Source organism: Pseudophryne corroboree, chromosome 6, assembly GCF_028390025.1.
Source record: "Pseudophryne corroboree isolate aPseCor3 chromosome 6, aPseCor3.hap2, whole genome shotgun sequence".
NCBI classification, from domain to species: domain Eukaryota; kingdom Metazoa; phylum Chordata; class Amphibia; order Anura; family Myobatrachidae; genus Pseudophryne; species Pseudophryne corroboree.
Genome location: NC_086449.1, coordinates 407,260,476 through 407,282,924, shown reverse-complemented (window position 1 = coordinate 407,282,924; position 22,449 = coordinate 407,260,476). Strand labels below are relative to the sequence as shown.

The 22,449-nt window shown below is 46.4% G+C and overlaps 1 protein-coding gene across 1 annotated transcript in view; it reads left to right on the top strand.

Annotated features, from left to right (window-relative positions):
* FRMD4A (FERM domain containing 4A) overlaps nt 1-22,449 on the top strand; it is a 751,780-nt gene that overhangs the window by 144,692 nt on the left and 584,639 nt on the right. The window lies entirely within an intron of this gene.

Sequence of the window (22,449 nt, the reverse complement as noted above, 5' to 3'; positions counted from 1 at the left end):
TGGTCCGGATCGCATCTGCAGATGCATCAGCGGATAACCTTATCGCCACGGACAAGGGTGTCTCTTCTGTGGTGGTTGCAGAGTGCTCATCTGTTAGAGGGCCGCAGATTCGGCATACAGGACTGGGTCCTGGTGACCACGGATGCCAGTCTGAGAGGCTGGGGAGCGGTCACACAGGGAAGAAACTTCCAGGGAGTATGGTCAAGCCTGGAGATGTCTCTTCACATAAATATACTGGAGCTAAGAGCGATTTACAATGCTCTAAGCCTGGCAAAACCCCTGCTTCAGGGTCAGCCGGTGTTGATCCAGTCGGACAACATCACGGCAGTCGCCCACGTAAACAGACAGGGCGGCACAAGAAGCAGGAGAGCAATGGCAGAAGCTGCAAGGATTCTTCGCTGGGCGGAAGATCATGTGATAGCACTGTCAGCAGTGTTCATTCCGGGAGTGGACAACTGGGAAGCAGACTTCCTCAGCAGACACGATCTACACCCGGGAGAGTGGGGACTTCATCCAGAAGTTTTCCACATGATTGTGAACCGTTGGGAAAAACCAAAGGTGGACATGATGGCGTCTCGCCTCAACAAAAAACTGGACAGGTATTGCGCCAGGTCAAGAGACCCTCAGGCAATAGCTGTGGACGCTCTGGTAACACCGTGGGTGTTCCAGTCAGTGTATGTGTTTCCTCCTCTGCCTCTCATACCAAAAGTACTGAGAATTATACGGCAAAGGGGAGTAAGAACGATACTCGTGGCTCCGGATTGGCCAAGAAGAACTTGGTACCCGGAACTTCAGGAGATGCTCACGGAAGATCCGTGGCCTCTACCTCTAAGACGGGACCTGCTTCAGCAGGGACCGTGTCTATTCCAAGACTTACCGCGGCTGCGTTTGACGGCATGGCGGTTGAACGCCGAATTCTAAGGGAAAAAGGCATTCCGGAAGAGGTCATTCCTACACTGGTAAAAGCCAGGAAGGAGGTGACTGCACAACATTATCACCGCATTTGGAGAAAATATGTTGCGTGGTGTGAGGCCAGGAAGGCCCCCACGGAGGAATTTCAATTGGGTCGATTCCTACATTTCCTGCAAACAGGATTGTCTATGGGCCTCAAATTGGGGTCCATTAAGGTTTAAATTTCGGCCCTGTCGATTTTCTTCCAGAAAGAATTGGCTTCAGTTCCTGAAGTCCAGACTTTTGTAAAAGGAGTACTACATATACAGCCCCCGGTTGTGCCCCCAGTGGCTCCGTGGGACCTTAATGTAGTTTTGGATTTTCTCAAATCCCATTGGTTTGAGCCACTCAAATCGGTGGATTTGAAATATCTTACATGGAAAGTAACCATGCTACTGGCCCTGGCTTCAGCCAGGAGAGTGTCAGAATTGGCGGCTTTATCGTATAAAAGCCCATATCTGATTTTCCATTCGGACAGGGCAGAACTGCGGACGCGTCCTCATTTTCTGCCTAAGGTGGTGTCAGCGTTTCACCTGAACCAGCCTATTGTGGTGCCTGCGGCTACTAGCGATTTGGAGGATTCCAAGTTGCTGGACGTTGTCAGGGCATTGAAAATATATATTTCAAGGACGGCTGGAGTCAGAAAATCTGACTCGCTGTTTATACTGTATGCACCCAACAAGCTGGGTGCTCCTGCTTCTAAGCAGACGATTGCTCGTTGGATTTGTAGCACAATTCAACTTGCACATTCTGTGGCAGGCCTGCCACAGCCTAAATCTGTCAAGGCCCATTCCACAAGGAAGGTGGGCTCATCCTGGGCGGCTGCCCGAGGGGTCTCGGCATTACAACTCTGCCGAGCAGCTACGTGGTCGGGGGAGAACACGTTTGTAAAATTCTACAAATTTGATACCCTGGCTAAAGAGGACCTGGAGTTCTCTCATTCGGTGCTGCAGAGTCATCCGCACTCTCCCGCCCGTTTGGGAGCTTTGGTATAATCCCCATGGTCCTGACGGAGTCCCCAGCATCCACTAGGACGTCAGAGAAAATAAGATTTTACTTACCGATAAATCTATTTCTCGTAGTCCGTAGTGGATGTTGGGCGCCCATCCCAAGTGCGGATTGTCTGCAATACTTGTACATAGTTATTGTTACAAAAAAATCGGGTTGTTCTTGTTGTGAGCCGTCTGTTCAGAGGCTCCTACGTTTGTCATACTGTTAACTGGGTTCAGATCACAAGTTGTACGGTGTGATTGGTGTGGCTGGTATGAGTCTTACCCGGGATTCAAAATCCTTCCTTATTGTGTACGCTCGTCCGGGCACAGTATCCTAACTGAGGCTTGGAGGAGGGTCATAGGGGGAGGAGCCAGTGCACACCACCTGATCCTAAAGCTTTATTTTTGTGCCCTGTCTCCTGCGGAGCCGCTAATCCCCATGGTCCTGACGGAGTCCCCAGCATCCACTACGGACTACGAGAAATAGATTTATCGGTAAGTAAAATCTTATTTTTTTATAACTTTGTGCATTAAACAAAGTGTGTCTACATTCACACAATTCATTTATGTTTCATATACACCTTATACACACAGCCTGAAGGTCATTTAATACAATATTTTTAATAACTTTGTGTATTAAACAAAGTTTGTGTACGTTAAGCCATCAAAAAACAAAGGTTTCACTATCTCACTCTCACTCAAAAAAGTCCGTATTTCGGAATATTCCGTATTTCGGAATATTTGGATATGGGATACTCAACCTGTGTATATATATATATATATATATATATATATAGCTATAGCACTCCTCATGTGGCACATATATAAAAAAAAGCAGGTGCCCTCCAAACGCACACTCAAGCGACACTCAATGCATGAAGGAACAGAGCAGCAGATGGTTGCCAATGTTTCAATGTTTAATTCGACAGCACCCTGATGAAAATGTTGAATTGAACATTTAAACATTGGCTGCTCTGTCTGTTTCTTAATGCATTGAGTGCCGCTGGACAGTAACCTTACCCTTTACCTGTGCCACCGGATGTCCATTTTTGTAAAAAATCATAAAATAAATTCCGTCCACCGAAGGTGTGTGTGAGATGACTGCCTCAGCTGCTTGAATTTATCGGGCTTAAAGGGACTCTGTCATTGTATAGCAGAGGCTCAGTGCAGCTTAGGAGTGGACTGGGCCAGACTACTTTGGAACATTTTGGGCTACCTATTGAAATCACTCTCTGGTGGAGGAGTGTAGGCTGAGTGCCTTAAATGAATCCACCACTGTGTCCTATTCCACCTTCTGCCTACAGGAATAATCACTCACTTGTCATTTACTACTGTAAACGGTAAGGTCAAATTTACTTAGCAGAGGGCAGCAAAAGAGGACTTACAGTGCTTCACTCAAATTAAGAGAGAAGTCTGGCAGGACAATGTAACTTAACTCTTTCACTTGGTACAAGTGCGACCCCCCAAGCTTCTTCTGTGGTTTACTGCCAAGCAGGGCCGGACTGGCACTTCTGACAAATGCCAGAAGGGCCGATGGGCTCTTTGGTCTGTCCACCTCACTGACCCCGCCCCTCTCTATAGAAATGGGGGCGTGCCGCGAGTCCATGCCCCCTGACTCGAGGCTCGCCCCCGTCTTTTGTGCCCGCACATGCCAGGGCCAATTTCTGTCCCCCATCCATCCCTGCTGCCAAGAATGCAAAAACTGGGGGTGAGGGGGAGGGGATACAGACACTTTATTATGTGGCAGCTCCCATATTACCCACCTCTATACATGACCAAACCCCTGACCTCAGGGATACCCCAATACAACTCCAGCAGAAGGCTGTCAGGAAGTACTAAGGAACAAAATTGTATAAAAATATTCAAAATAATTCAGTTAAAAATAATGTGAATAATAGCAAATTATGCCACTAAGAGCTATTACTTTGCATGTTGATATTTGAATTTGGAAATATCTGGGCCTAGGGAGCTCCTTTTCCCATCTTCGCTCTCCCACATGTCAAAAGCTGGATATACCAGTGCATGGATAGTCTTTCAGAAAGTGCAGCGGTACAACATTCACTGCGGTAAGGGACACTACAGAAAGTTAAGTACCGCAGCAAAATTGGGGTCTATGAATAATGGCCACTTGGGTTTTTTACTTCCCACTATCTAAAATAATTTTTAGTGTCTTACAGCTCCTTTTGTGCACAAAGTGGTCCAACTCTTAAATAATAGACTGAATACACTATACAAGGAAAACCTATATTTACTATCAGAGGTGTCGTTTTCTCTTGTTGTGCTGTATCTATAAAATATAAGTTATAGCATTTTAATTCTTATTGTTTTGCACATTTATTTTAATTAAAACTGTGACAGTATCACAACATACAGTTTTTACTGGCCTGGAAATAACGTATTCACATCCATCCTTATTATATTGTGTTAGTTTTTGTACTTGATTTTTTTGTTTATATTTCTGTTCTGATTCTGGGGTTTCTTGACAAACCTTTTCCCTATTTGTGGAATGTGGTTGGTAAATATTTATAAACCTGGGACAACATAATGACTTCCTCTGCAGCTCACCACTAACCACTCTCGGTTTGTTTCTACTTCTAACCTAAGGTATTTATAGGTGGCTGCTTAGAGTCAGTGGTTAACCCTATCACACCTTACCAGGCAGGATCCATTTTTGCAGTCAAGCTAGAAGAAATTTGTAAATAAGCAGCACTTCTGTTGGATACCTGAGCGTGTACCAATCACTTCTGCTTCCTTTCAGACTTACCACACTTTGCTGATTATTTTGTAGGGCTTATATTTTGCTGCAACAGGGCCTGTGACCAGTGATTGGGGCGGGGTGGGGGCGGGGGAGTCTGTAGAGAGGATGTGGTCTGTACAATGGGGTGTGGTTAGCACCATGGATGGCATAGCTAGCACATACCTTCAACCACCTCATTGGATGTGGGATACATGAAAATTGTGATGCATCTCACCAGCTTTCATCTTTATATAGCATGTGTGATCGCCGGTATACAGGTACACTTAGCAGCAGTTCCCAAAAGAACTGTCGTGTGGGTTTATGACCCGAGAGTCCTGTTGCACATGTGTGGACATCAGTATGTGGATTGCGCAGGGGCATAGAGAGGGGATATTTTGTATGTATTGTGGGAAACCTCAGAAAACTTTTCACTGCATTTTTAACATTGATACATTTTGCCCTATGTGTGTGAATGCAGTGTGGATCTGCTTTTTTTTTCTATTTACTTAGTATGGTTTTGGCCATATATACCCTTTATACATATATTAACATATATACATACACATTCAGTCACACACACACACACACACACACAACACTTTTATATCATGTATGTAGGAGGTTACACATCCTCACGATAGGCTTAGAAAGGTTGCCTGCAATATCTTTTATTAGGGTCCTGTGTGTGAAGTACTGTGAGAAAGAAGGATGCCTCCTATGTAGAAGGGGCATTCCCAAGCTCCAGAACATTCAGTTACAGTACCAGCATTTATTTATTATAAAATCAGAGCCTGATGAAAATGACCTACCTGCATCAGTGGCACGTGTGCACGTCACAACTTATATGCTAACGTGCGCAAGGGGTGCATACAGTGGTGCAAGTATGCGGGTACGCTCGGATACGGATTACCCTTAATAATTTGGCAGCGGGTATGCAGTACCCACTAGCACACACGTTGCCATTACCACAATTATGATGTGCCACAAAGCAACAAGACAGTGGTGCTTGGCAGCATGACGGCTCCTCCCACTTTGTCAGGGTTACTGGGAGTGCAACAGTGGCTGTATTTTCCTGTTATAATGGAGGCATTACTATTTATTGTTATTAAATTGGGGGCATTACTATATATTTCTATTATACTGGAGGTATCACTATATATTTTTAGCCTTGCCTCCAGATTCCCCCCAAAAAAGGGTCTGTCGTGCGGCCACGCCGCTAGTGTCATGTAGCCACTCACACTAGCAGCATGTGGTCACGCCCCCTCAAAACACATGACCACGCCAATTTTTCGACACTCAGTACCACTAAGAAAATATTTCTGCTTGCACCACTGGGTGAATACTATGCACTGACTGCAGTGACATGAAACGGGGACCTGATAGATTCTGGGTCCATGTATTTACTACACTATGATGTCAAAGGTGATTGGACACCTCTCGCCGCACAAGTGAAATGGTCAGCAGACACGTGCTTGTGAAGGTATAAAACAGGGAGAGCAGCACTGATTAGATCATTTGCTAACGAAATGGCTTGCCAGAAGGAGCTAACCGAGTTTGAAAAGGGGACCATTGTAGGCTGTGCGATTTCATGGTTCCAGGGCGACGCTGGACTGGTATACAGATAATTCAGTAACCCAGATGGACTGACCAGCTAAGAGTCCAGATCTTAACCCCATTGAGAACCTCTGGGACGAATTGGAGTGATGGGTGCATTCTAGTCCAGCTCGACCTTCTTCAGTGTCTCAGTTGGTAACTGTACGTAAGGTGGAATGGCAAAACATGCCACCGCTGTTGTCCAGCAACTTGTGGACAGTGTGACAGGAAGGGTGTCTGCAGTAATCACTGCATGTAGTGGACCTACAAAGTACTGACATCAATAAAATCACGTTGTTGTCAGTGTCCAATCATTTTTGTCTATAAAGTGTAGTATTCCATATATATGGGGTGGAAAAGCATTAAGGGACTGAGCATTATTTTCTATATCTAATAAGGAGGTTGTGACTGTCTGAACATAAACCATCACCATGCAGCCGATACACAGTGGCATATTTATCAGTTATGGGGCATATTTATCAAATATCGGGTTTCAGACCCAATAATTGTGATTTCTTATTGATGCTATATGTGGCAGTAATAAATGGTATACTGCCCAAATGTATCATCTCTCACAGGCAGGGACAGTGACTCCATCGGGGGCCCCTACATCGCTACTGCATCTGCATGGTCTATTGCACGTCAGATGACCCAGAGGGCCTAGCCTAGTATGGCTTATGTGTGGAGCTTTGGATGGCCTTGAGGTAGAGCTACGGACAGCCCCTGTGTGAGCAGGGCTTAAAGGTGTGTGTGTGTGTGCGCGCGTGGGGAGGTGGGGGGTGTCCCGGGGGTGAATGTGCAATGCGTTGTTGGCGGGGAGTGGAAGGAAAAAGGAAAAGGATTTTACATTTTTGGCAGTCAAAACAGTTGACAAGACAGACAGGGCTAATTTTACTAAGCCTTTGAATTTAATTTATGCTTTAGAATTTACTATTATTGCCCATTTAAAATTCAAGGCCAAACCTGTGGAAAGCTGTCAAAAGCTGCCACATAGTAAATCTAGGCCATAGTATAACAGCCCAGAAAACAATTATTCATGTATTTATTTCTTTTGTGACAGAAACCCCCCTTTAAAAGTAGTAGTACCCATGCCTTTGGAATGTGGACTCAGCTGATACCATCACCTATTAGTTCTCCAGGTATAAATGTATACTGTAGCAGTTTAAATGTAAAACCTGCTTAGTAAAATATTGCAGCAGTTGGGATGGCTCCATAGTTGGTCCACTACTCAGATACATTGACAAACTTCAACTGGACAACATTTAAGCCACATACACACTGTGCGATTCTGGCAATCAACAATTTTGGTTTAACGATTTCCCTTTAACTTCCTCGGAGTCCAGAACCAATAATATTGACTATACACACAGAGCTATTTTGGCTATGAACAATTTTGGCTATGACTACCTAGTCAAGTGTCTAGCCAAAATTGATGTACATGCACAGCCTATTTTTTCCAACGATGATGATCCACAGGAGTGCACATCGTTCATCGTTGGTTCTATAGGCACGGAACGATACAAAGGAGATTTTCTAACGATATAGACTATATAGTGCATATCATTAGCTAGTATCGCTCCGTGTGTAGGCCCCTGTACACTCAAACAGCTAGATGCCTGTAAAAGAACTGTATGCAAGCAGCAATGGGAACATCTCCTTCATTATAGAGTTTCAATAATGAGACCCTAATGGATTTAAATAGTCTCCCAAAAAAATAAGTAAATATTTTTTTTTAGGAATTCACCTTTTAGAGCCACTCTTTATCATTGCTTGAAAGAAGCATTCATTATATTGTGCCATTGCTTCTTCATTCTAGCCAGAAAATGAATACAGCAGTTATGTTTCTGTAAGTTTATGTAGTCTGTCTGTTGTATTGGTGTCTCTGATACCACTGGTCACTTAAAAGAACAAATGTGACATATAGAGTGAACAAGACATTTATTTTCCCAAGTGAATCTAGCAAATGAAAGGATCTTTATGAGCAATATAAAACATGATTGGCAGTATCAGTCATTCAGTATAATACACAGTGTAAGAAATACTGCTATTATGTGGAGTCTTCGGATGCACTATGTAATTGTGTCTGATCTGTTCTTGGGTGGTATAGAAAATGGCACAATTATCTTGTGTAATGACATACATGGGACTTTATAGAGTGATATTCTTAAGCTTGTTGAGACCAATGAATACATGTTTGTGTTGGTTTATCGGCTATGTCTTCTATATAGTGAGCAAACCCCTAGTTACAGCTTGTCTGTGTAATGGCATACAGCATTGGAAGAGAAAAGATTCAATAAATGTTTTTACAATTTAATGAATCAAAGCAAGTACGTTTTTATTGCAATGTATAAGTATAGTTGTGTTGCTAATTATATTTGACATTTCCAGTAAACCATGCACTGGCATCAGACCTAATACTATCCATAATATGAGTGCATAGGATCAGCAGAGACATGCACTCTTCTCCCTAACACGTGATCTGGAAATTATGTCTGGGATATCTCCATCAGTAGTAAATATCATTACCATGTCCATAAATAAATCCCACTAAAATGGCATGATTAGTAAAATGTTCTGCACCTGCCCCAGTGTAGTTAAAGGCTTATAGTATGCCATCAATTTTTAAGTTGCAACTAACTTGCATATTGGTCATAATACCAACCAACATGCTTATCAATAGTAATGCCCAATAATTTGGCCACCAGTAGAAGTGACTGTTATCTTGGCCACAAGTAGAAATGCCCACCAGTAACACTGTATTCCATTTGTAATTTGCAACCACACACTACTATTACTCACCACCATTGCCTACTTCTTCTACAGTACTGTCACCACTATATCTTTTGCCCGAGTCTGGGGATTGAATAGCTCCCTAGTTGCATTCACATGTGCTATAACCACGTGTGCTGCCACTGAGTGGCTCTCTTAGGCGGCATGAGTTCGATGCTGCTGGGATAGTACCATCAGCGCTTAGGCTAGATCTCCACAACAGTACACGCACAAAATGAGCACCACCTGAGGCCAAGTGCCCCTTAGGAGTATGATAACCATATTTAGTTGAGATATCTGAATATCCAAAAACATAAAGAAATCCTACTGGTGTGTTTGGTATTGCTAATATTCTCTACAGTACCATAGTTGGGAAGTAGGTTTCTTTGACGGCTCTTGTGGACTGTAGTTACCCAACTCATAACAGAATATTCAGGAGATGACTGTACAGAGTAATAACATTTCTCTGACGTCCTAGTGGATGCTGGGACTCCGTCAGGACCATGGGGATTAGCGGCTCCGCAGGAGACAGGGCACAAAAATAAAAGCTTTAGGACTAGGTGGTGTGCACTGGCTCCTCCCCCTATGACCCTCCTCCAAGCCTCAGTTAGGTTTTTGTGCCCGTCCGAGCAGGGTGCAATCTAGGTGGCTCTCCTAAAGAGCTGCTTAGAAAAAGTTATTAGGTTTTTTATTTTCAGTGAGTCCTGCTGGCAACAGGCTCACTGCAACGAGGGACTTAGGGGAGAAGAAGTGAACTCACCTGCGTGCAGGATGGATTGGCTTCTTAGGCTACTGGACACCATTAGCTCCAGAGGGATCGAACACAGGCCCAGCCATGGAGTCCGGTCCCGGAGCCGCGCCGCCGACCCCCTTGCAGATGCCGAAAAGTGAAGAGGTCCAGAAACCGGCGGCAGAAGACTTTTCAGTCTTCATGAGGTAGCGCACAGCACTGCAGCTGTGCGCCATTGTTGTCAGCACACTTCACACCAGCGGTCACTGAGGGTGCAGGGCGCTGGGGGGGGGCGCCCTGGGCAGCAATGATAATACCTTGTTCTGGCTAAAAATACATCACATATAGCCCCTGGGGCTATATGGATGTATTTAACCCCTGCCAGGTCTCACAAACACCGGGAGAAGAGCCCGCCGAAATAGGGGGCGGGGCCTATCTCCTCAGCACACAGCGCCATTTTCCTGCACAGCTCCGCTGCGAGGAAGGCTCCCAGGACTCTCCCCTGCACTGCACTACAGAAACAGGGTAAAAAAACAGAGAGGGGGGGGCACTTTTTTGGCGATATTGATATATTAAGCTGCTATAAAGGAAACAACACTTCTGTAGGGTTGTTCCTATATATTTATAGCGCTTGGGTGTGTGCTGGCAAACTCTCCCTCTGTCTCCCCAAAGGGCTAGTGGGGTCCTGTCTTCGATAAGAGCATTCCCTGTGTGTCTGCTGTGTGTCAGTACGTGTGTGTCGACATGTATGAGGACGATGTTGGTGTGGAGGCGGAGCAATTGCCGGTAATGGTGATGTCACCCCCTAGGGAGTCGACACCGGAATGGATGGCTTTGTTTATGGAATTACGTGATAATGTCAGCACGTTACAAAAATCAGTTGACGACATGAGACGGCCGGCAAACCAGTTAGTACCTGTCCAGGCGTCTCAGACACCGTCAGGGGCTGTAAAACGCCCTTTACCTCAGTCGGTCGACACAGACCCAGACACGGACACCGAATCTAGTGTCGACGGTGAAGAAACAAACGTATTTTCCAGTAGGGCCACACGTTATATGATCACGGCAATGAAGGAGGCTTTGCATATCTCTGATACTGCAAGTACCACAAAAAGGGGTATTATGTAGAGATGAGCGGGTTCGGTTTCTTTGAATCCGAACCCGCACGAACTTCACTTTTTTTTTCACGGGTCCGAGCGACTCGGATCTTCCCGCCTTGCTCGGTTAACCCGAGCGCGCCCGAACGTCATCATGACGCTGTCGGATTCTCGCGAGACTCGGATTCTATATAAGGAGCCGCGCGTCGCCGCCATTTTCACACGTGCATTGAGATTGATAGGGAGAGGACGTGGCTGGCGTCCTCTCCATTTAGATTAGATTTAGAAGAGAGAGAGAGAGATTGCTGTGATACTGTAGATTAGAAGAGAGTGCAGAGTGCAGACAGAGTTTAGTGACTGACGACCACAGTGACCAGTGACCACCAGAGACAGTGCAGTTGTTTGTTTTATTTAATATATCCGTTCTCTGCCTGAAAAAAACGATACACAGTCACACAGTGACTCAGTCTGTGTGCACTGCTCAGCCCAGTGTGCTGCACATCAATGTATTGTATATAAAGCTTATAATTGTGGGGGAGACTGGGGAGCACTGCAGGTTGTTATAGCAGGAGCCAGGAGTACATGATAAATAATATTATATTAAAATTAAACAGTGCACACTTTTGCTGCAGGAGTGCCACTGCCAGTGTGACTAGTGGTGACCAGTGCCTGACCACCAGTATATTAGTAGTATTGTATACTATCTCTTTATCAACCAGTCTATATTAGCAGCAGACACAGTACAGTGCGGTAGTTCACGGCTGTGGCTACCTCTGTGTCGGCACTCGGCAGGCAGTCCGTCCATCCATAATTGTATTATATACCACCTAACCGTGGTTTTTTTTTCTTTCTTTATACCGTCGTCATAGTCATACTAGTTGTTACGAGTATACTACTATCTCTTTATCAACCAGTGTACAGTGCGGTAGTTCACGGGTGTGGCTACCTCTGTGTCGGAACTCGGCAGGCAGTCCGTCCATCCATAATTGTATTATAATATATACCACCTAACCGTGGTTTTTTTTTCGTTCTTTATACCGTCGTCATACTAGTTGTTACGAGTATACTACTATCTCTTTATCAACCAGTGTACAGTGCGGTAGTTCACGGCTGTGGCTACCTCTGTGTCGGAACTCGGCAGGCAGTCCGTCCATCCATAATTGTATTATAATATATACCACCTAACCGTGGTTTTTTTTTCGTTCTTTATACCGTCGTCATACTAGTTGTTACGAGTATACTACTATCTCTTTATCAACCAGTGTACAGTGCGGTAGTTCACGGCTGTGGCTACCTCTGTGTCGGCACTCGGCAGGCAGTCCGTCCAACCATAATTGTATTATATACCACCTAACCGTGGTTTTTTTTTTCATTCTTTATACCGTCGTCATACTAGTTGTTACGAGTATACTACTATCTCTTTATCAACCAGTGTACAGTGCGGTAGTTCACGGCTGTGGCTACCTCTGTGTCGGCACTCGGCAGCCCGTCCATAATTGTATATACCAGTGACCTAACCGTGGTTTTTTTTTCTTTCTTTATACATACATACTAGTTACGAGTATACTATCTCTTTATCAACCAGTCTATATATTAGCAGCAGACACAGTACAGTGCGGTAGTTCACGGCTGTGGCTACCTCTGTGTCGGCACTCGGCAGCCCGTCCATAATTGTATATACCACCTAACCGTGTTTTTTTTTTCTTTCTTTATACATACATACTAGTTACGAGTATACTATCTCTTTATCAACCAGTCTATATATTAGCAGCAGACACAGTACAGTGCGGTAGTTCACGGCTGTGGCTACCTCTGTGTCGGCACTCCGCAGCCCGTCCATAATTGTATATACCAGTGACCTAACCGTGGTTTTTTTTTCTTTCTTTATACATACATACTAGTTACGAGTATACTATCTCTTTATCAACCAGTCTATATATTAGCAGCAGACACAGTACAGTGCGGTAGTTCACGGCTGTGGCTACCTCTGTGTCGGCACTCGGCAGCCCGTCCATAATTGTATATACCAGTGACCTAACCGTGGTTTTTTTTTCTTTCTTTATACATACATACTAGTTACGAGTATACTATCTCTTTATCAACCAGTCTATATATTAGCAGCAGACACAGTACAGTGCGGTAGTTCACGGCTGTGGCTACCTCTGTGTCGGCACTCGGCAGCCCGTCCATAATTGTATATACCAGTGACCTAACCGTGGTTTTTTTTTCTTTCTTTATACATACATACTAGTTACGAGTATACTATCTCTTTATCAACCAGTCTATATATTAGCAGCAGACACAGTACAGTGCGGTAGTTCACGGCTGTGGCTACCTCTGTGTCGGCACTCGGCAGCCCGTCCATAATTGTATACTAGTATCCAATCCATCCATCTGCATTGTTTACCTGAGGTGCCTTTTAGTTGTGCCTATTAAAATATGGAGAACAAAAATGTTGAGGTTCCAAAATTAGGGAAAGATCAAGATCCACTTCCACCTCGTGCTGAAGCTGCTGCCACTAGTCATGGCCGAGACGATGAAATGCCAGCAACGTCGTCTGCCAAGGCCGATGCCCAATGGCATAGTACAGAGCATGTCAAAACCAAAACACCAAATATCAGTAAAAAAAGGACTCCAAAACCTAAAATAAAATTGTCGGAGGAGAAGCGTAAACTTGCCAATATGCCATTTACCACACGGAGTGGCAAGGAACGGCTGAGGCCCTGGCCTATGTTCATGGCTAGTGGTTCAGCTTCACATGAGGATGGAAGCACTCAGCCTCTCGCTAGAAAACTGAAAAGACTCAAGCTGGCAAAAGCACCGCAAAGAACTGTGCGTTCTTTGAAATCCCAAATCCACAAGGAGAGTCCAATTGTGTCGGTTGCGATGCCTGACCTTCCCAACACTGGACGTGAAGAGCATGCGCCTTCCACCATTTGCACGCCCCCTGCAAGTGCTGGAAGGAGCACCCGCAGTCCAGTTCCTGATAGTCAGATTGAAGATGTCAGTGTTGAAGTACACCAGGATGAGGAGGATATGGGTGTTGCTGGCGCTGGGGAGGAAATTGACCAGGAGGATTCTGATGGTGAGGTGGTTTGTTTAAGTCAGGCACCCGGGGAGACACCTGTTGTCCGTGGGAGGAATATGGCCGTTGACATGCCAGGTGAAAATACCAAAAAAATCAGCTCTTCGGTGTGGAGGTATTTCACCAGAAATGCGGACAACAGGTGTCAAGCCGTGTGTTCCCTTTGTCAAGCTGTAATAAGTAGGGGTAAGGACGTTAACCACCTCGGAACATCCTCCCTTATACGTCACCTGCAGCGCATTCATAATAAGTCAGTGACAAGTTCAAAAACTTTGGGTGACAGCGGAAGCAGTCCACTGACCAGTAAATCCCTTCCTCTTGTAACCAAGCTCACGCAAACCACCCCACCAACTCCCTCAGTGTCAATTTCCTCCTTCCCCAGGAATGCCAATAGTCCTGCAGGCCATGTCACTGGCAAGTCTGACGAGTCCTCTCCTGCCTGGGATTCCTCCGATGCATCCTTGCGTGTAACGCCTACTGCTGCTGGCGCTGCTGTTGTTGCCGCTGGGAGTCGATGGTCATCCCAGAGGGGAAGTCGTAAGCCCACTTGTACTACTTCCAGTAAGCAATTGACTGTTCAACAGTCCTTTGCGAGGAAGATGAAATATCACAGCAGTCATCCTACTGCAAAGCGGATAACTGAGTCCTTGACAACTATGTTGGTGTTAGACGTGCGTCCGGTATCCGCCGTTAGTTCACAGGGAACTAGACAATTTATTGAGGCAGTGTGCCCCCGTTACCAAATACCATCTAGGTTCCACTTCTCTAGGCAGGCGATACCGAGAATGTACACGGACGTCAGAAAAAGACTCACCAGTCTCCTAAAAAATGCAGTTGTACCCAATGTCCACTTAACCACGGACATGTGGACAAGTGGAGCAGGGCAGGGTCAGGACTATATGACTGTGACAGCCCACTGGGTAGATGTATGGACTCCCGCCGCAAGAACAGCAGCGGCGGCACCAGTAGCAGCATCTCGCAAACGCCAACTCTTTCCTAGGCAGGCTACGCTTTGTATCACCGCTTTCCAGAATACGCACACAGCTGAAAACCTCTTACGGCAACTGAGGAAGATCATCGCGGAATGGCTTACCCCAATTGGACTCTCCTGTGGATTTGTGGCATCGGACAACGCCAGCAATATTGTGTGTGCATTAAATATGGGCAAATTCCAGCACGTCCCATGTTTTGCACATACCTTGAATTTGGTGGTGCAGAATTTTTTTAAAAACGACAGGGGCGTGCAAGAGATGCTGTCGGTGGCCAGAAAAATTGCGGGACACTTTCGGCGTACAGGCACCACGTACAGAAGACTGGAGCACCACCAAAAACTACTGAACCTGCCCTGCCATCATCTGAAGCAAGAAGTGGTAACGAGGTGGAATTCAACCCTCTATATGCTTCAGAGGTTGGAGGAGCAGCAAAAGGCCATTCAAGCCTATACAATTGAGCACGATATAGGAGATGGAATGCACCTGTCTCAAGTGCAGTGGAGAATGATTTCAACGTTGTGCAAGGTTCTGATGCCCTTTGAACTTGCCACACGTGAAGTCAGTTCAGACACTGCCAGCCTGAGTCAGGTCATTCCCCTCATCAGGCTTTTGCAGAAGAAGCTGGAGGCATTGAAGAAGGAGCTAAAAGGGAGCGATTCCGCTAGGCATGTGGGACTTGTGGATGCAGCCCTTAATTCGCTTAACAAGGATTCACGGGTGGTCAATCTGTTGAAATCAGAGCACTACATTTTGGCCACCGTGCTCGATCCTAGATTTAAAGCCTACCTTGGATTTCTCTTTCCGGCAGACACAGGTCTGCTGGGGTTGAAAGACCTGCTGGTGACAAAATTGTCAAGTCAAGCGGAACGCGACCTGTCAACATCTCCTCCTTCACATTCTCCCGCAACTGGGGGTGCGAGGAAAAGGCTCAGAATTCCGAGCCCACCCGCTGGCGGTGATGCAGGGCAGTCTGGAGCGACTGCTGATGCTGACATCTGGTCCGGACTGAAGGACCTGACAACGATTACGGACATGTCATCTACTGTCACTGCATATGATTCTCTCAACATTGATAGAATGGTGGAGGATTATATGAGTGACCGCATCCAAGTAGGCACGTCACACAGTCCGTACTTATACTGGCAGGAAAAAGAGGCAATTTGGAGGCCCTTGCACAAACTGGCTTTATTCTACCTAAGTTGCCCTCCCACAAGTGTGTACTCCGAAAGAGTGTTTAGTGCCGCCGCTCACCTTGTCAGCAATCGGCGTACGAGGTTACATCCAGAAAATGTGGAGAAGATGATGTTCATTAAAATGAATTATAATCAATTCCTCCGCGGAGACATTGACCAGCAGCAATTGCCTCCACAAAGTACACAGGGAGCTGAGATGGTGGATTCCAGTGGGGACGAATTGATAATCTGTGAGGAGGGGGATGTACACGGTGATATATCGGAGGGTGAAGATGAGGTGGACATCTTGCCTCTGTAGAGCCAGTTTGTGCAAGGAGAGATTAATTGCTTCTTTTTTGGGGGGGGTCCAAACCAACCCGTCATATCAGTCACAGTCGTGTGGCAGACCCTGTCACTGAAATGATGGGTTGGTTAAAGTGTGCATGTCCTGTTTTGTTTATACAACATAAGGGTGGGTGGGAGGGCCCAAGGATAATTCCATCTTGCACCTCTTTTTTCTTTTCTTTTTCTTTGCATCATGTGCTGATTGGGGAGGGTTTTTTGGAAGGGACATCCTGCGTGACACTGCAGTGCCACTCCTAAATGGGCCCGGTGTTTGTGTCGGCCACTAGGGTCGCTAATCTTACTCACACAGTCAGCTACCTCATTGCGCCTCTTTTTTTCTTTGCGTCATGTGCTGTTTGGGGAGGGTTTTTTGGAAGGGACATCCTGCGTGACACTGCAGTGCCACTCCTAGATGGGCCCGGTGTTTGTGTCGGCCACTAGGGTCGCTAATCTTACTCACACAGCTACCTCATTGCGCCTCTTTTTTTCTTTGCGTCATGTGCTGTTTGGGGAGGGTTTTTTGGAAGGGACATCCTGCGTGACACTGCAGTGCCACTCCTAGATGGGCCCGGTGTTTGTGTCGGCCACTAGGGTCGCTTATCTTACTCACACAGCGACCTCGGTGCAAATTTTAGGACTAAAAATAATATTGTGAGGTGTGAGGTATTCAGAATAGACTGAAAATGAGTGTAAATTATGGTTTTTGAGGTTAATAATACTTTGGGATCAAAATGACCCCCAAATTCTATGATTTAAGCTGTTTTTTAGTGTTTTTGGAAAAAAACACCCGAATCCAAAACACACCCGAATCCGACAAAAATAATTCGGTGAGGTTTTGCCAAAACGCGTTCGAACCCAAAACACGGCCGCGGAACCGAACCCAAAACCAAAACACAAAACCCGAAAAATTTCAGGCGCTCATCTCTAGTATTATGTGGGGTCTGAAAAAACTACCTGTAGTTTTTCCTGAATCAGAGGAATTGAATGAAGTGTGTGATAAAGCGTGGGTTAACCCCGATAGAAAACTGCTAATTTCAAAGAAGTTATTGGCATTATATCCTTTCCCGCCAGAGGTTAGGGCGCGCTGGGAAACACCCCCTAGGGTGGATAAGGCACTCACACGCTTATCAAAACAAGTGGCGTTACCGTCTCCTGAAACGGCCGCCCTCAAGGATCCAGCTGATAGGAGGCTGGAAACTACCCTGAAAAGTATATACACTCATACTGGTGTTATACTGCGACCAGCCATCGCCTCAGCATGGATGTGCAGTGCTGGGGTGGTTTGGTCGGATTCCCTGACTGAAAATATTGATACCCTGGATAGGGACAGTATTTTATTGACTATAGAGCAATTAAAGGATGCTTTTCTTTATATGCGAGATGCTCAGAGGGATATTTGCACTCTGGCATCGAGAGTAAGTGCGATGTCCATATCTGCCAGAAGAAGTTTATGGACGCGACAGTGGTCAGGTGATGCGGATTCCAAACGGCATATGGAAGTATTGCCGTATAAAGGGGAGGAATTATTTGGGGTCGGTCTATCGGATTTGGTGGCCACGGCAACAGCCGGGAAATCCACCTTTTTACCTCAGGTCCCCTCCCAACAGAAAAAGACACCGTCTTTTCAGCCGCAGTCCTTTCGTTCCTATAAGAACAAGCGGGCAAAAGGACAGTCATATCTGCCCCGAGGCAAAGGAAAGGGTAAGAGAGTGCACCAAGGAGCTCCCTCCCAGGAGCAGAAGCCCTCCCCGGCTTCTGCAAAGCCCTCAGCATGACGTTGGGGCTTTACAAGCGGACTCAGGGGCGGTGGGGGGTCGACTCAAGAATTTCAGCGCACAGTGGGCTCACTCACAGGTGGACCCCTGGATCCTGCAGGTAGTATCTCAGGGTTACAGGTCGGAATTCGAGAAGTCTCCCCCTCGCCGGTTCCTAAAGTCTGCTCTGCCAACGTCTCCCTCAGACAGGGCGACGGTATTGGAAGCCATTCACAAGCTGTATTCTCAGCAGGTGATAGTCAAGGTACCCCTCCTACAACAGGGAAAGGGGTATTATTCCACACTATTTGTGGTACCGAAGCCGGACGGCTCGGTAAGACCTATTCTAAATCTGAAATCTTTGAACCTGTACATACAAAAATTCAAGTTCAAGATGGAGTCACTCAGAGCAGTGATAGCGAATCTGGAAGAAGGGGACTTTATGGTGTCCCTGGACATCAAGGATGCTTACCTGCATGTCCCAATTTGCCCTTCACATCAAGGGTACCTCAGGTTCGTGGTGCAAAACTGTCATTATCAGTTTCAGACGCTGCCGTTTGGATTGTCCACGGCACCTCGGGTCTTTACCAAGGTAATGGCCGAAATGATGTTTCTTCTGCGAAGAAAAGGCGTATTAATTATCCCTTACTTGGACGATCTCCTGAAAAGGGCAAGGTCCAGAGAACAGCTGGAGGACGTAGTAGCACTAACCCAAGTAGTGCTGCAACAGCACGGGTGGATTCTGAATTTTCCAAAATCTCAATTGACCCCGACGACACGTCTGCTGTTCCTGGGAATGATTCTGGACACGGTTCAGAAAAAGGTGTTTCTTCCGGAGGAGAAAGCCAGGGAGTTATCCAAACTTGTCAGGAACCTCCTAAAACCAGGAAAAGTGTCTGTGCACCAATGCACAAGAGTCCTGGGAAAAATGGTGGCTTCTTACGAAGCGATTCCATTCGGCAGATTCCACGCACGAACTTTTCAGTGGGATCTGCTGGACAAATGGTCCGGATCGCATCTGCAGATGCATCAGCGGATAACTTTGTCTCCACGGACAAGGGTGTCTCTTCTGTGGTGGTTGCAGAGTGCTCATCTGTTAGAGGGCCGCAGATTCGGCATACAGGACTGGGTCCTGGTGACCACGGATGCCAGTCTGAGAGGCTGGGGAGCGGTCACACAGGGAAGAAACTTCCAGGGAGTGTGGTCAAGCCTGGAGATGTCTCTTCACATAAATATACTGGAGCTAAGAGCGATTTACAATGCTCTAAGCCTGGCAAAACCCCTGCTTCAGGGTCAGCCGGTGTTGATCCAGTCGGACAACATCACGGCAGTCGCCCACGTAAACAGACAGGGCGGCACAAGAAGCAGGAGGGCAATGGCAGAAGCTGCAAGGATTCTTCGCTGGGCGGTAGATCATGTGATAGCACTGTCAGCAGTGTTCATTCCGGGAGTGGACAACTGGGAAGCGGACTTCCTCAGCAGACACGATCTACACCCGGGAGAGTGGGGACTTCATCCAGAAGTCTTCCACATGATTGTGAACCGTTGGGAAAAACCAAAGGTGGATATGATGGCGTCCCGCCTCAACAAAAAACTGGACAGGTATTGCGCCAGGTCAAGAGACCCTCAGGCAATAGCTGTGGACGCTCTGGTAACACCGTGGGTGTTCCAGTCAGTGTATGTGTTTCCTCCTCTGCCTCTCATACCAAAAGTACTGAGAATTATACGGCAAAGGGGAGTAAGAACGATACTCGTGGCTCCGGATTGGCCAAGAAGAACTTGGTACCCGGAACTTCAGGAGATGCTCACGGAAGATCCGTGGCCTCTACCTCTAAGACGGGACCTGCTTCAGCAGGGACCGTGTCTATTCCAAGACTTACCGCAGCTGCGTTTGACGGCATGGCGGTTGAACGCCGAATTCTAAGGGAAAAAGGCATTCCGGAAGAGGTCATCCCTACCCTGGTAAAAGCCAGGAAGGAGGTGACTGCACAACATTATCACCGCATTTGGAGAAAATATGTTGCGTGGTGTGAGGCCAGGAAGGCCCCGACGGAGGAATTTCAACTGGGTCGATTCCTACATTTCCTGCAAACAGGATTGTCTATGGGCCTCAAATTAGGGTCCATTAAGGTTCAAATTTCGGCCCTGTCGATTTTCTTCCAGAAAGAATTGGCTTCAGTTCCTGAAATCCAGACTTTTGTAAAAGGAGTACTACATATACAGCCCCCGGTTGTGCCCCCAGTGGCTCCGTGGGATCTTAATGTAGTTTTGGATTTTCTCAAATCCCATTGGTTTGAGCCACTCAAATCGGTGGATTTGAAATATCTTACATGGAAAGTAACCATGCTACTGGCCCTGGCTTCAGTCAGGAGAGTGTCAGAATTGGCGGCTTTATCGTATAAAAGCCCATATCTGATTTTCCATTCGGACAGGGCAGAACTGCGGACGCGTCCTCAGTTTCTGCCTAAGGTGGTTTCAGCGTTTCACCTGAACCAGCCTATTGTGGTGCCTGCGGCTACTAGCGATTTGGAGGATTCCAAGTTGCTGGACGTTGTCAGGGCATTGAAAATATATATTTCAAGGACGGCTGGAGTCAGAAAATCTGACTCGCTGTTTATACTGTATGCACCCAACAAGCTGGGTGCTCCTGCTTCTAAGCAGACGATTGCTCGTTGGATTTGTAGCACAATTCAACTTGCACATTCTGTGGCAGGCCTGCCACAGCCTAAATCTATCAAGGCCCATTCCACAAGGAAGGTGGGCTCATCTTGGGCGGCTGCCCGAGGGGTCTCGGCATTACAACTCTGCCGAGCAGCTACGTGGTCGGGGGAGAACACGTTTGTAAAATTCTACAAATTTGATACCCTGGCTAAAGAGGACCTGGAGTTCTCTCATTCGGTGCTGCAGAGTCATCCGCACTCTCCCGCCCGTTTGGGAGCTTTGGTATAATCCCCATGGTCCTGACGGAGTCCCAGCATCCACTAGGACGTCAGAGAAAATAAGATTTTACTTACCGATAAATCTATTTCTCGTAGTCCGTAGTGGATGCTGGGCGCCCATCCCAAGTGCGGATTGTCTGCAATACTTGTACATAGTTATTGTTACAAAAAAATCGGGTTGTTATTGTTGTGAGCCGTCTGTTCAGAGGCTCCTACGTTTGTCATACTGTTAACTGGGTTCAGATCACAGGTTGTACGGTGTGATTGGTGTGGCTGGTATGAGTATTACCCGGGATTCAAAATCCTTCCTTATTGTGTACGCTCGTCCGGGCACAGTATCCTAACTGAGGCTTGGAGGAGGGTCATAGGGGGAGGAGCCAGTGCACACCACCTAGTCCTAAAGCTTTTATTTTTGTGCCCTGTCTCCTGCGGAGCCGCTAATCCCCATGGTCCTGACGGAGTCCCAGCATCCACTACGGACTACGAGAAATAGATTTATCGGTAAGTAAAATCTTATTTTTGATTGGATTGGTTCTGCTGGTTTATTGCCCACACTATTATAGCAAAGTGCAGTCTTATAAGGAAATCATGTTACATAAACTATAAGTGAGAATCTGAAACATTTAACTAATTGCTGCTGACTTTGTACGATGGGTTGGAAAGCAGGCGGCCAAAAACTATGAGAGGGCTAAGATGCTAGTATGGTAAATGTCCAAAAAATGCTGTACATTTACGTCGGCAACTCCCTAATTGTCTGGGGGGGGGCTGTATCTTGTCTGGCTGATTCCAAGGCTTGTGGATGCCGGGAACCTGAGTCTTTATAGAGTCATGTATTAACCACTTAACTGACGATTTATTTCGCAAAAAAACGCTCCGAAATTTTTTTGGTGGGTTTTATGAGTGAATTAGGTGAAAAACATGAATTTAACACTATCCCAAATGATTTTAGTAAAAAAAAAGGAAAGAATATATTTTTTTCCCTATTTTTTTTCAAACATTGAAACATCAATTGGGAACATCGGGGCCATCGGAACATCGGCAACATCGAGACCATCACAGCTTTCTTTTTGAAAGCCGGGACAGCCTGCAGGTATACAGGGAAGGGGATCTGGGAGTGGCTTGGGAGGGTTCATTTACACTCCCCAGCGGCTGCCATTGTCTGCAGACGCTGGAGGGGGGGATCCTGCCGTGCTGACTGATCAGCAGTGATCGGCAGCATGGCAGACACAGGGGGAGAGTGCAGGGAGGCAGAGGGACGAAGGTCCCTATGACAGCAGCAGCGGAGGGAAGTTT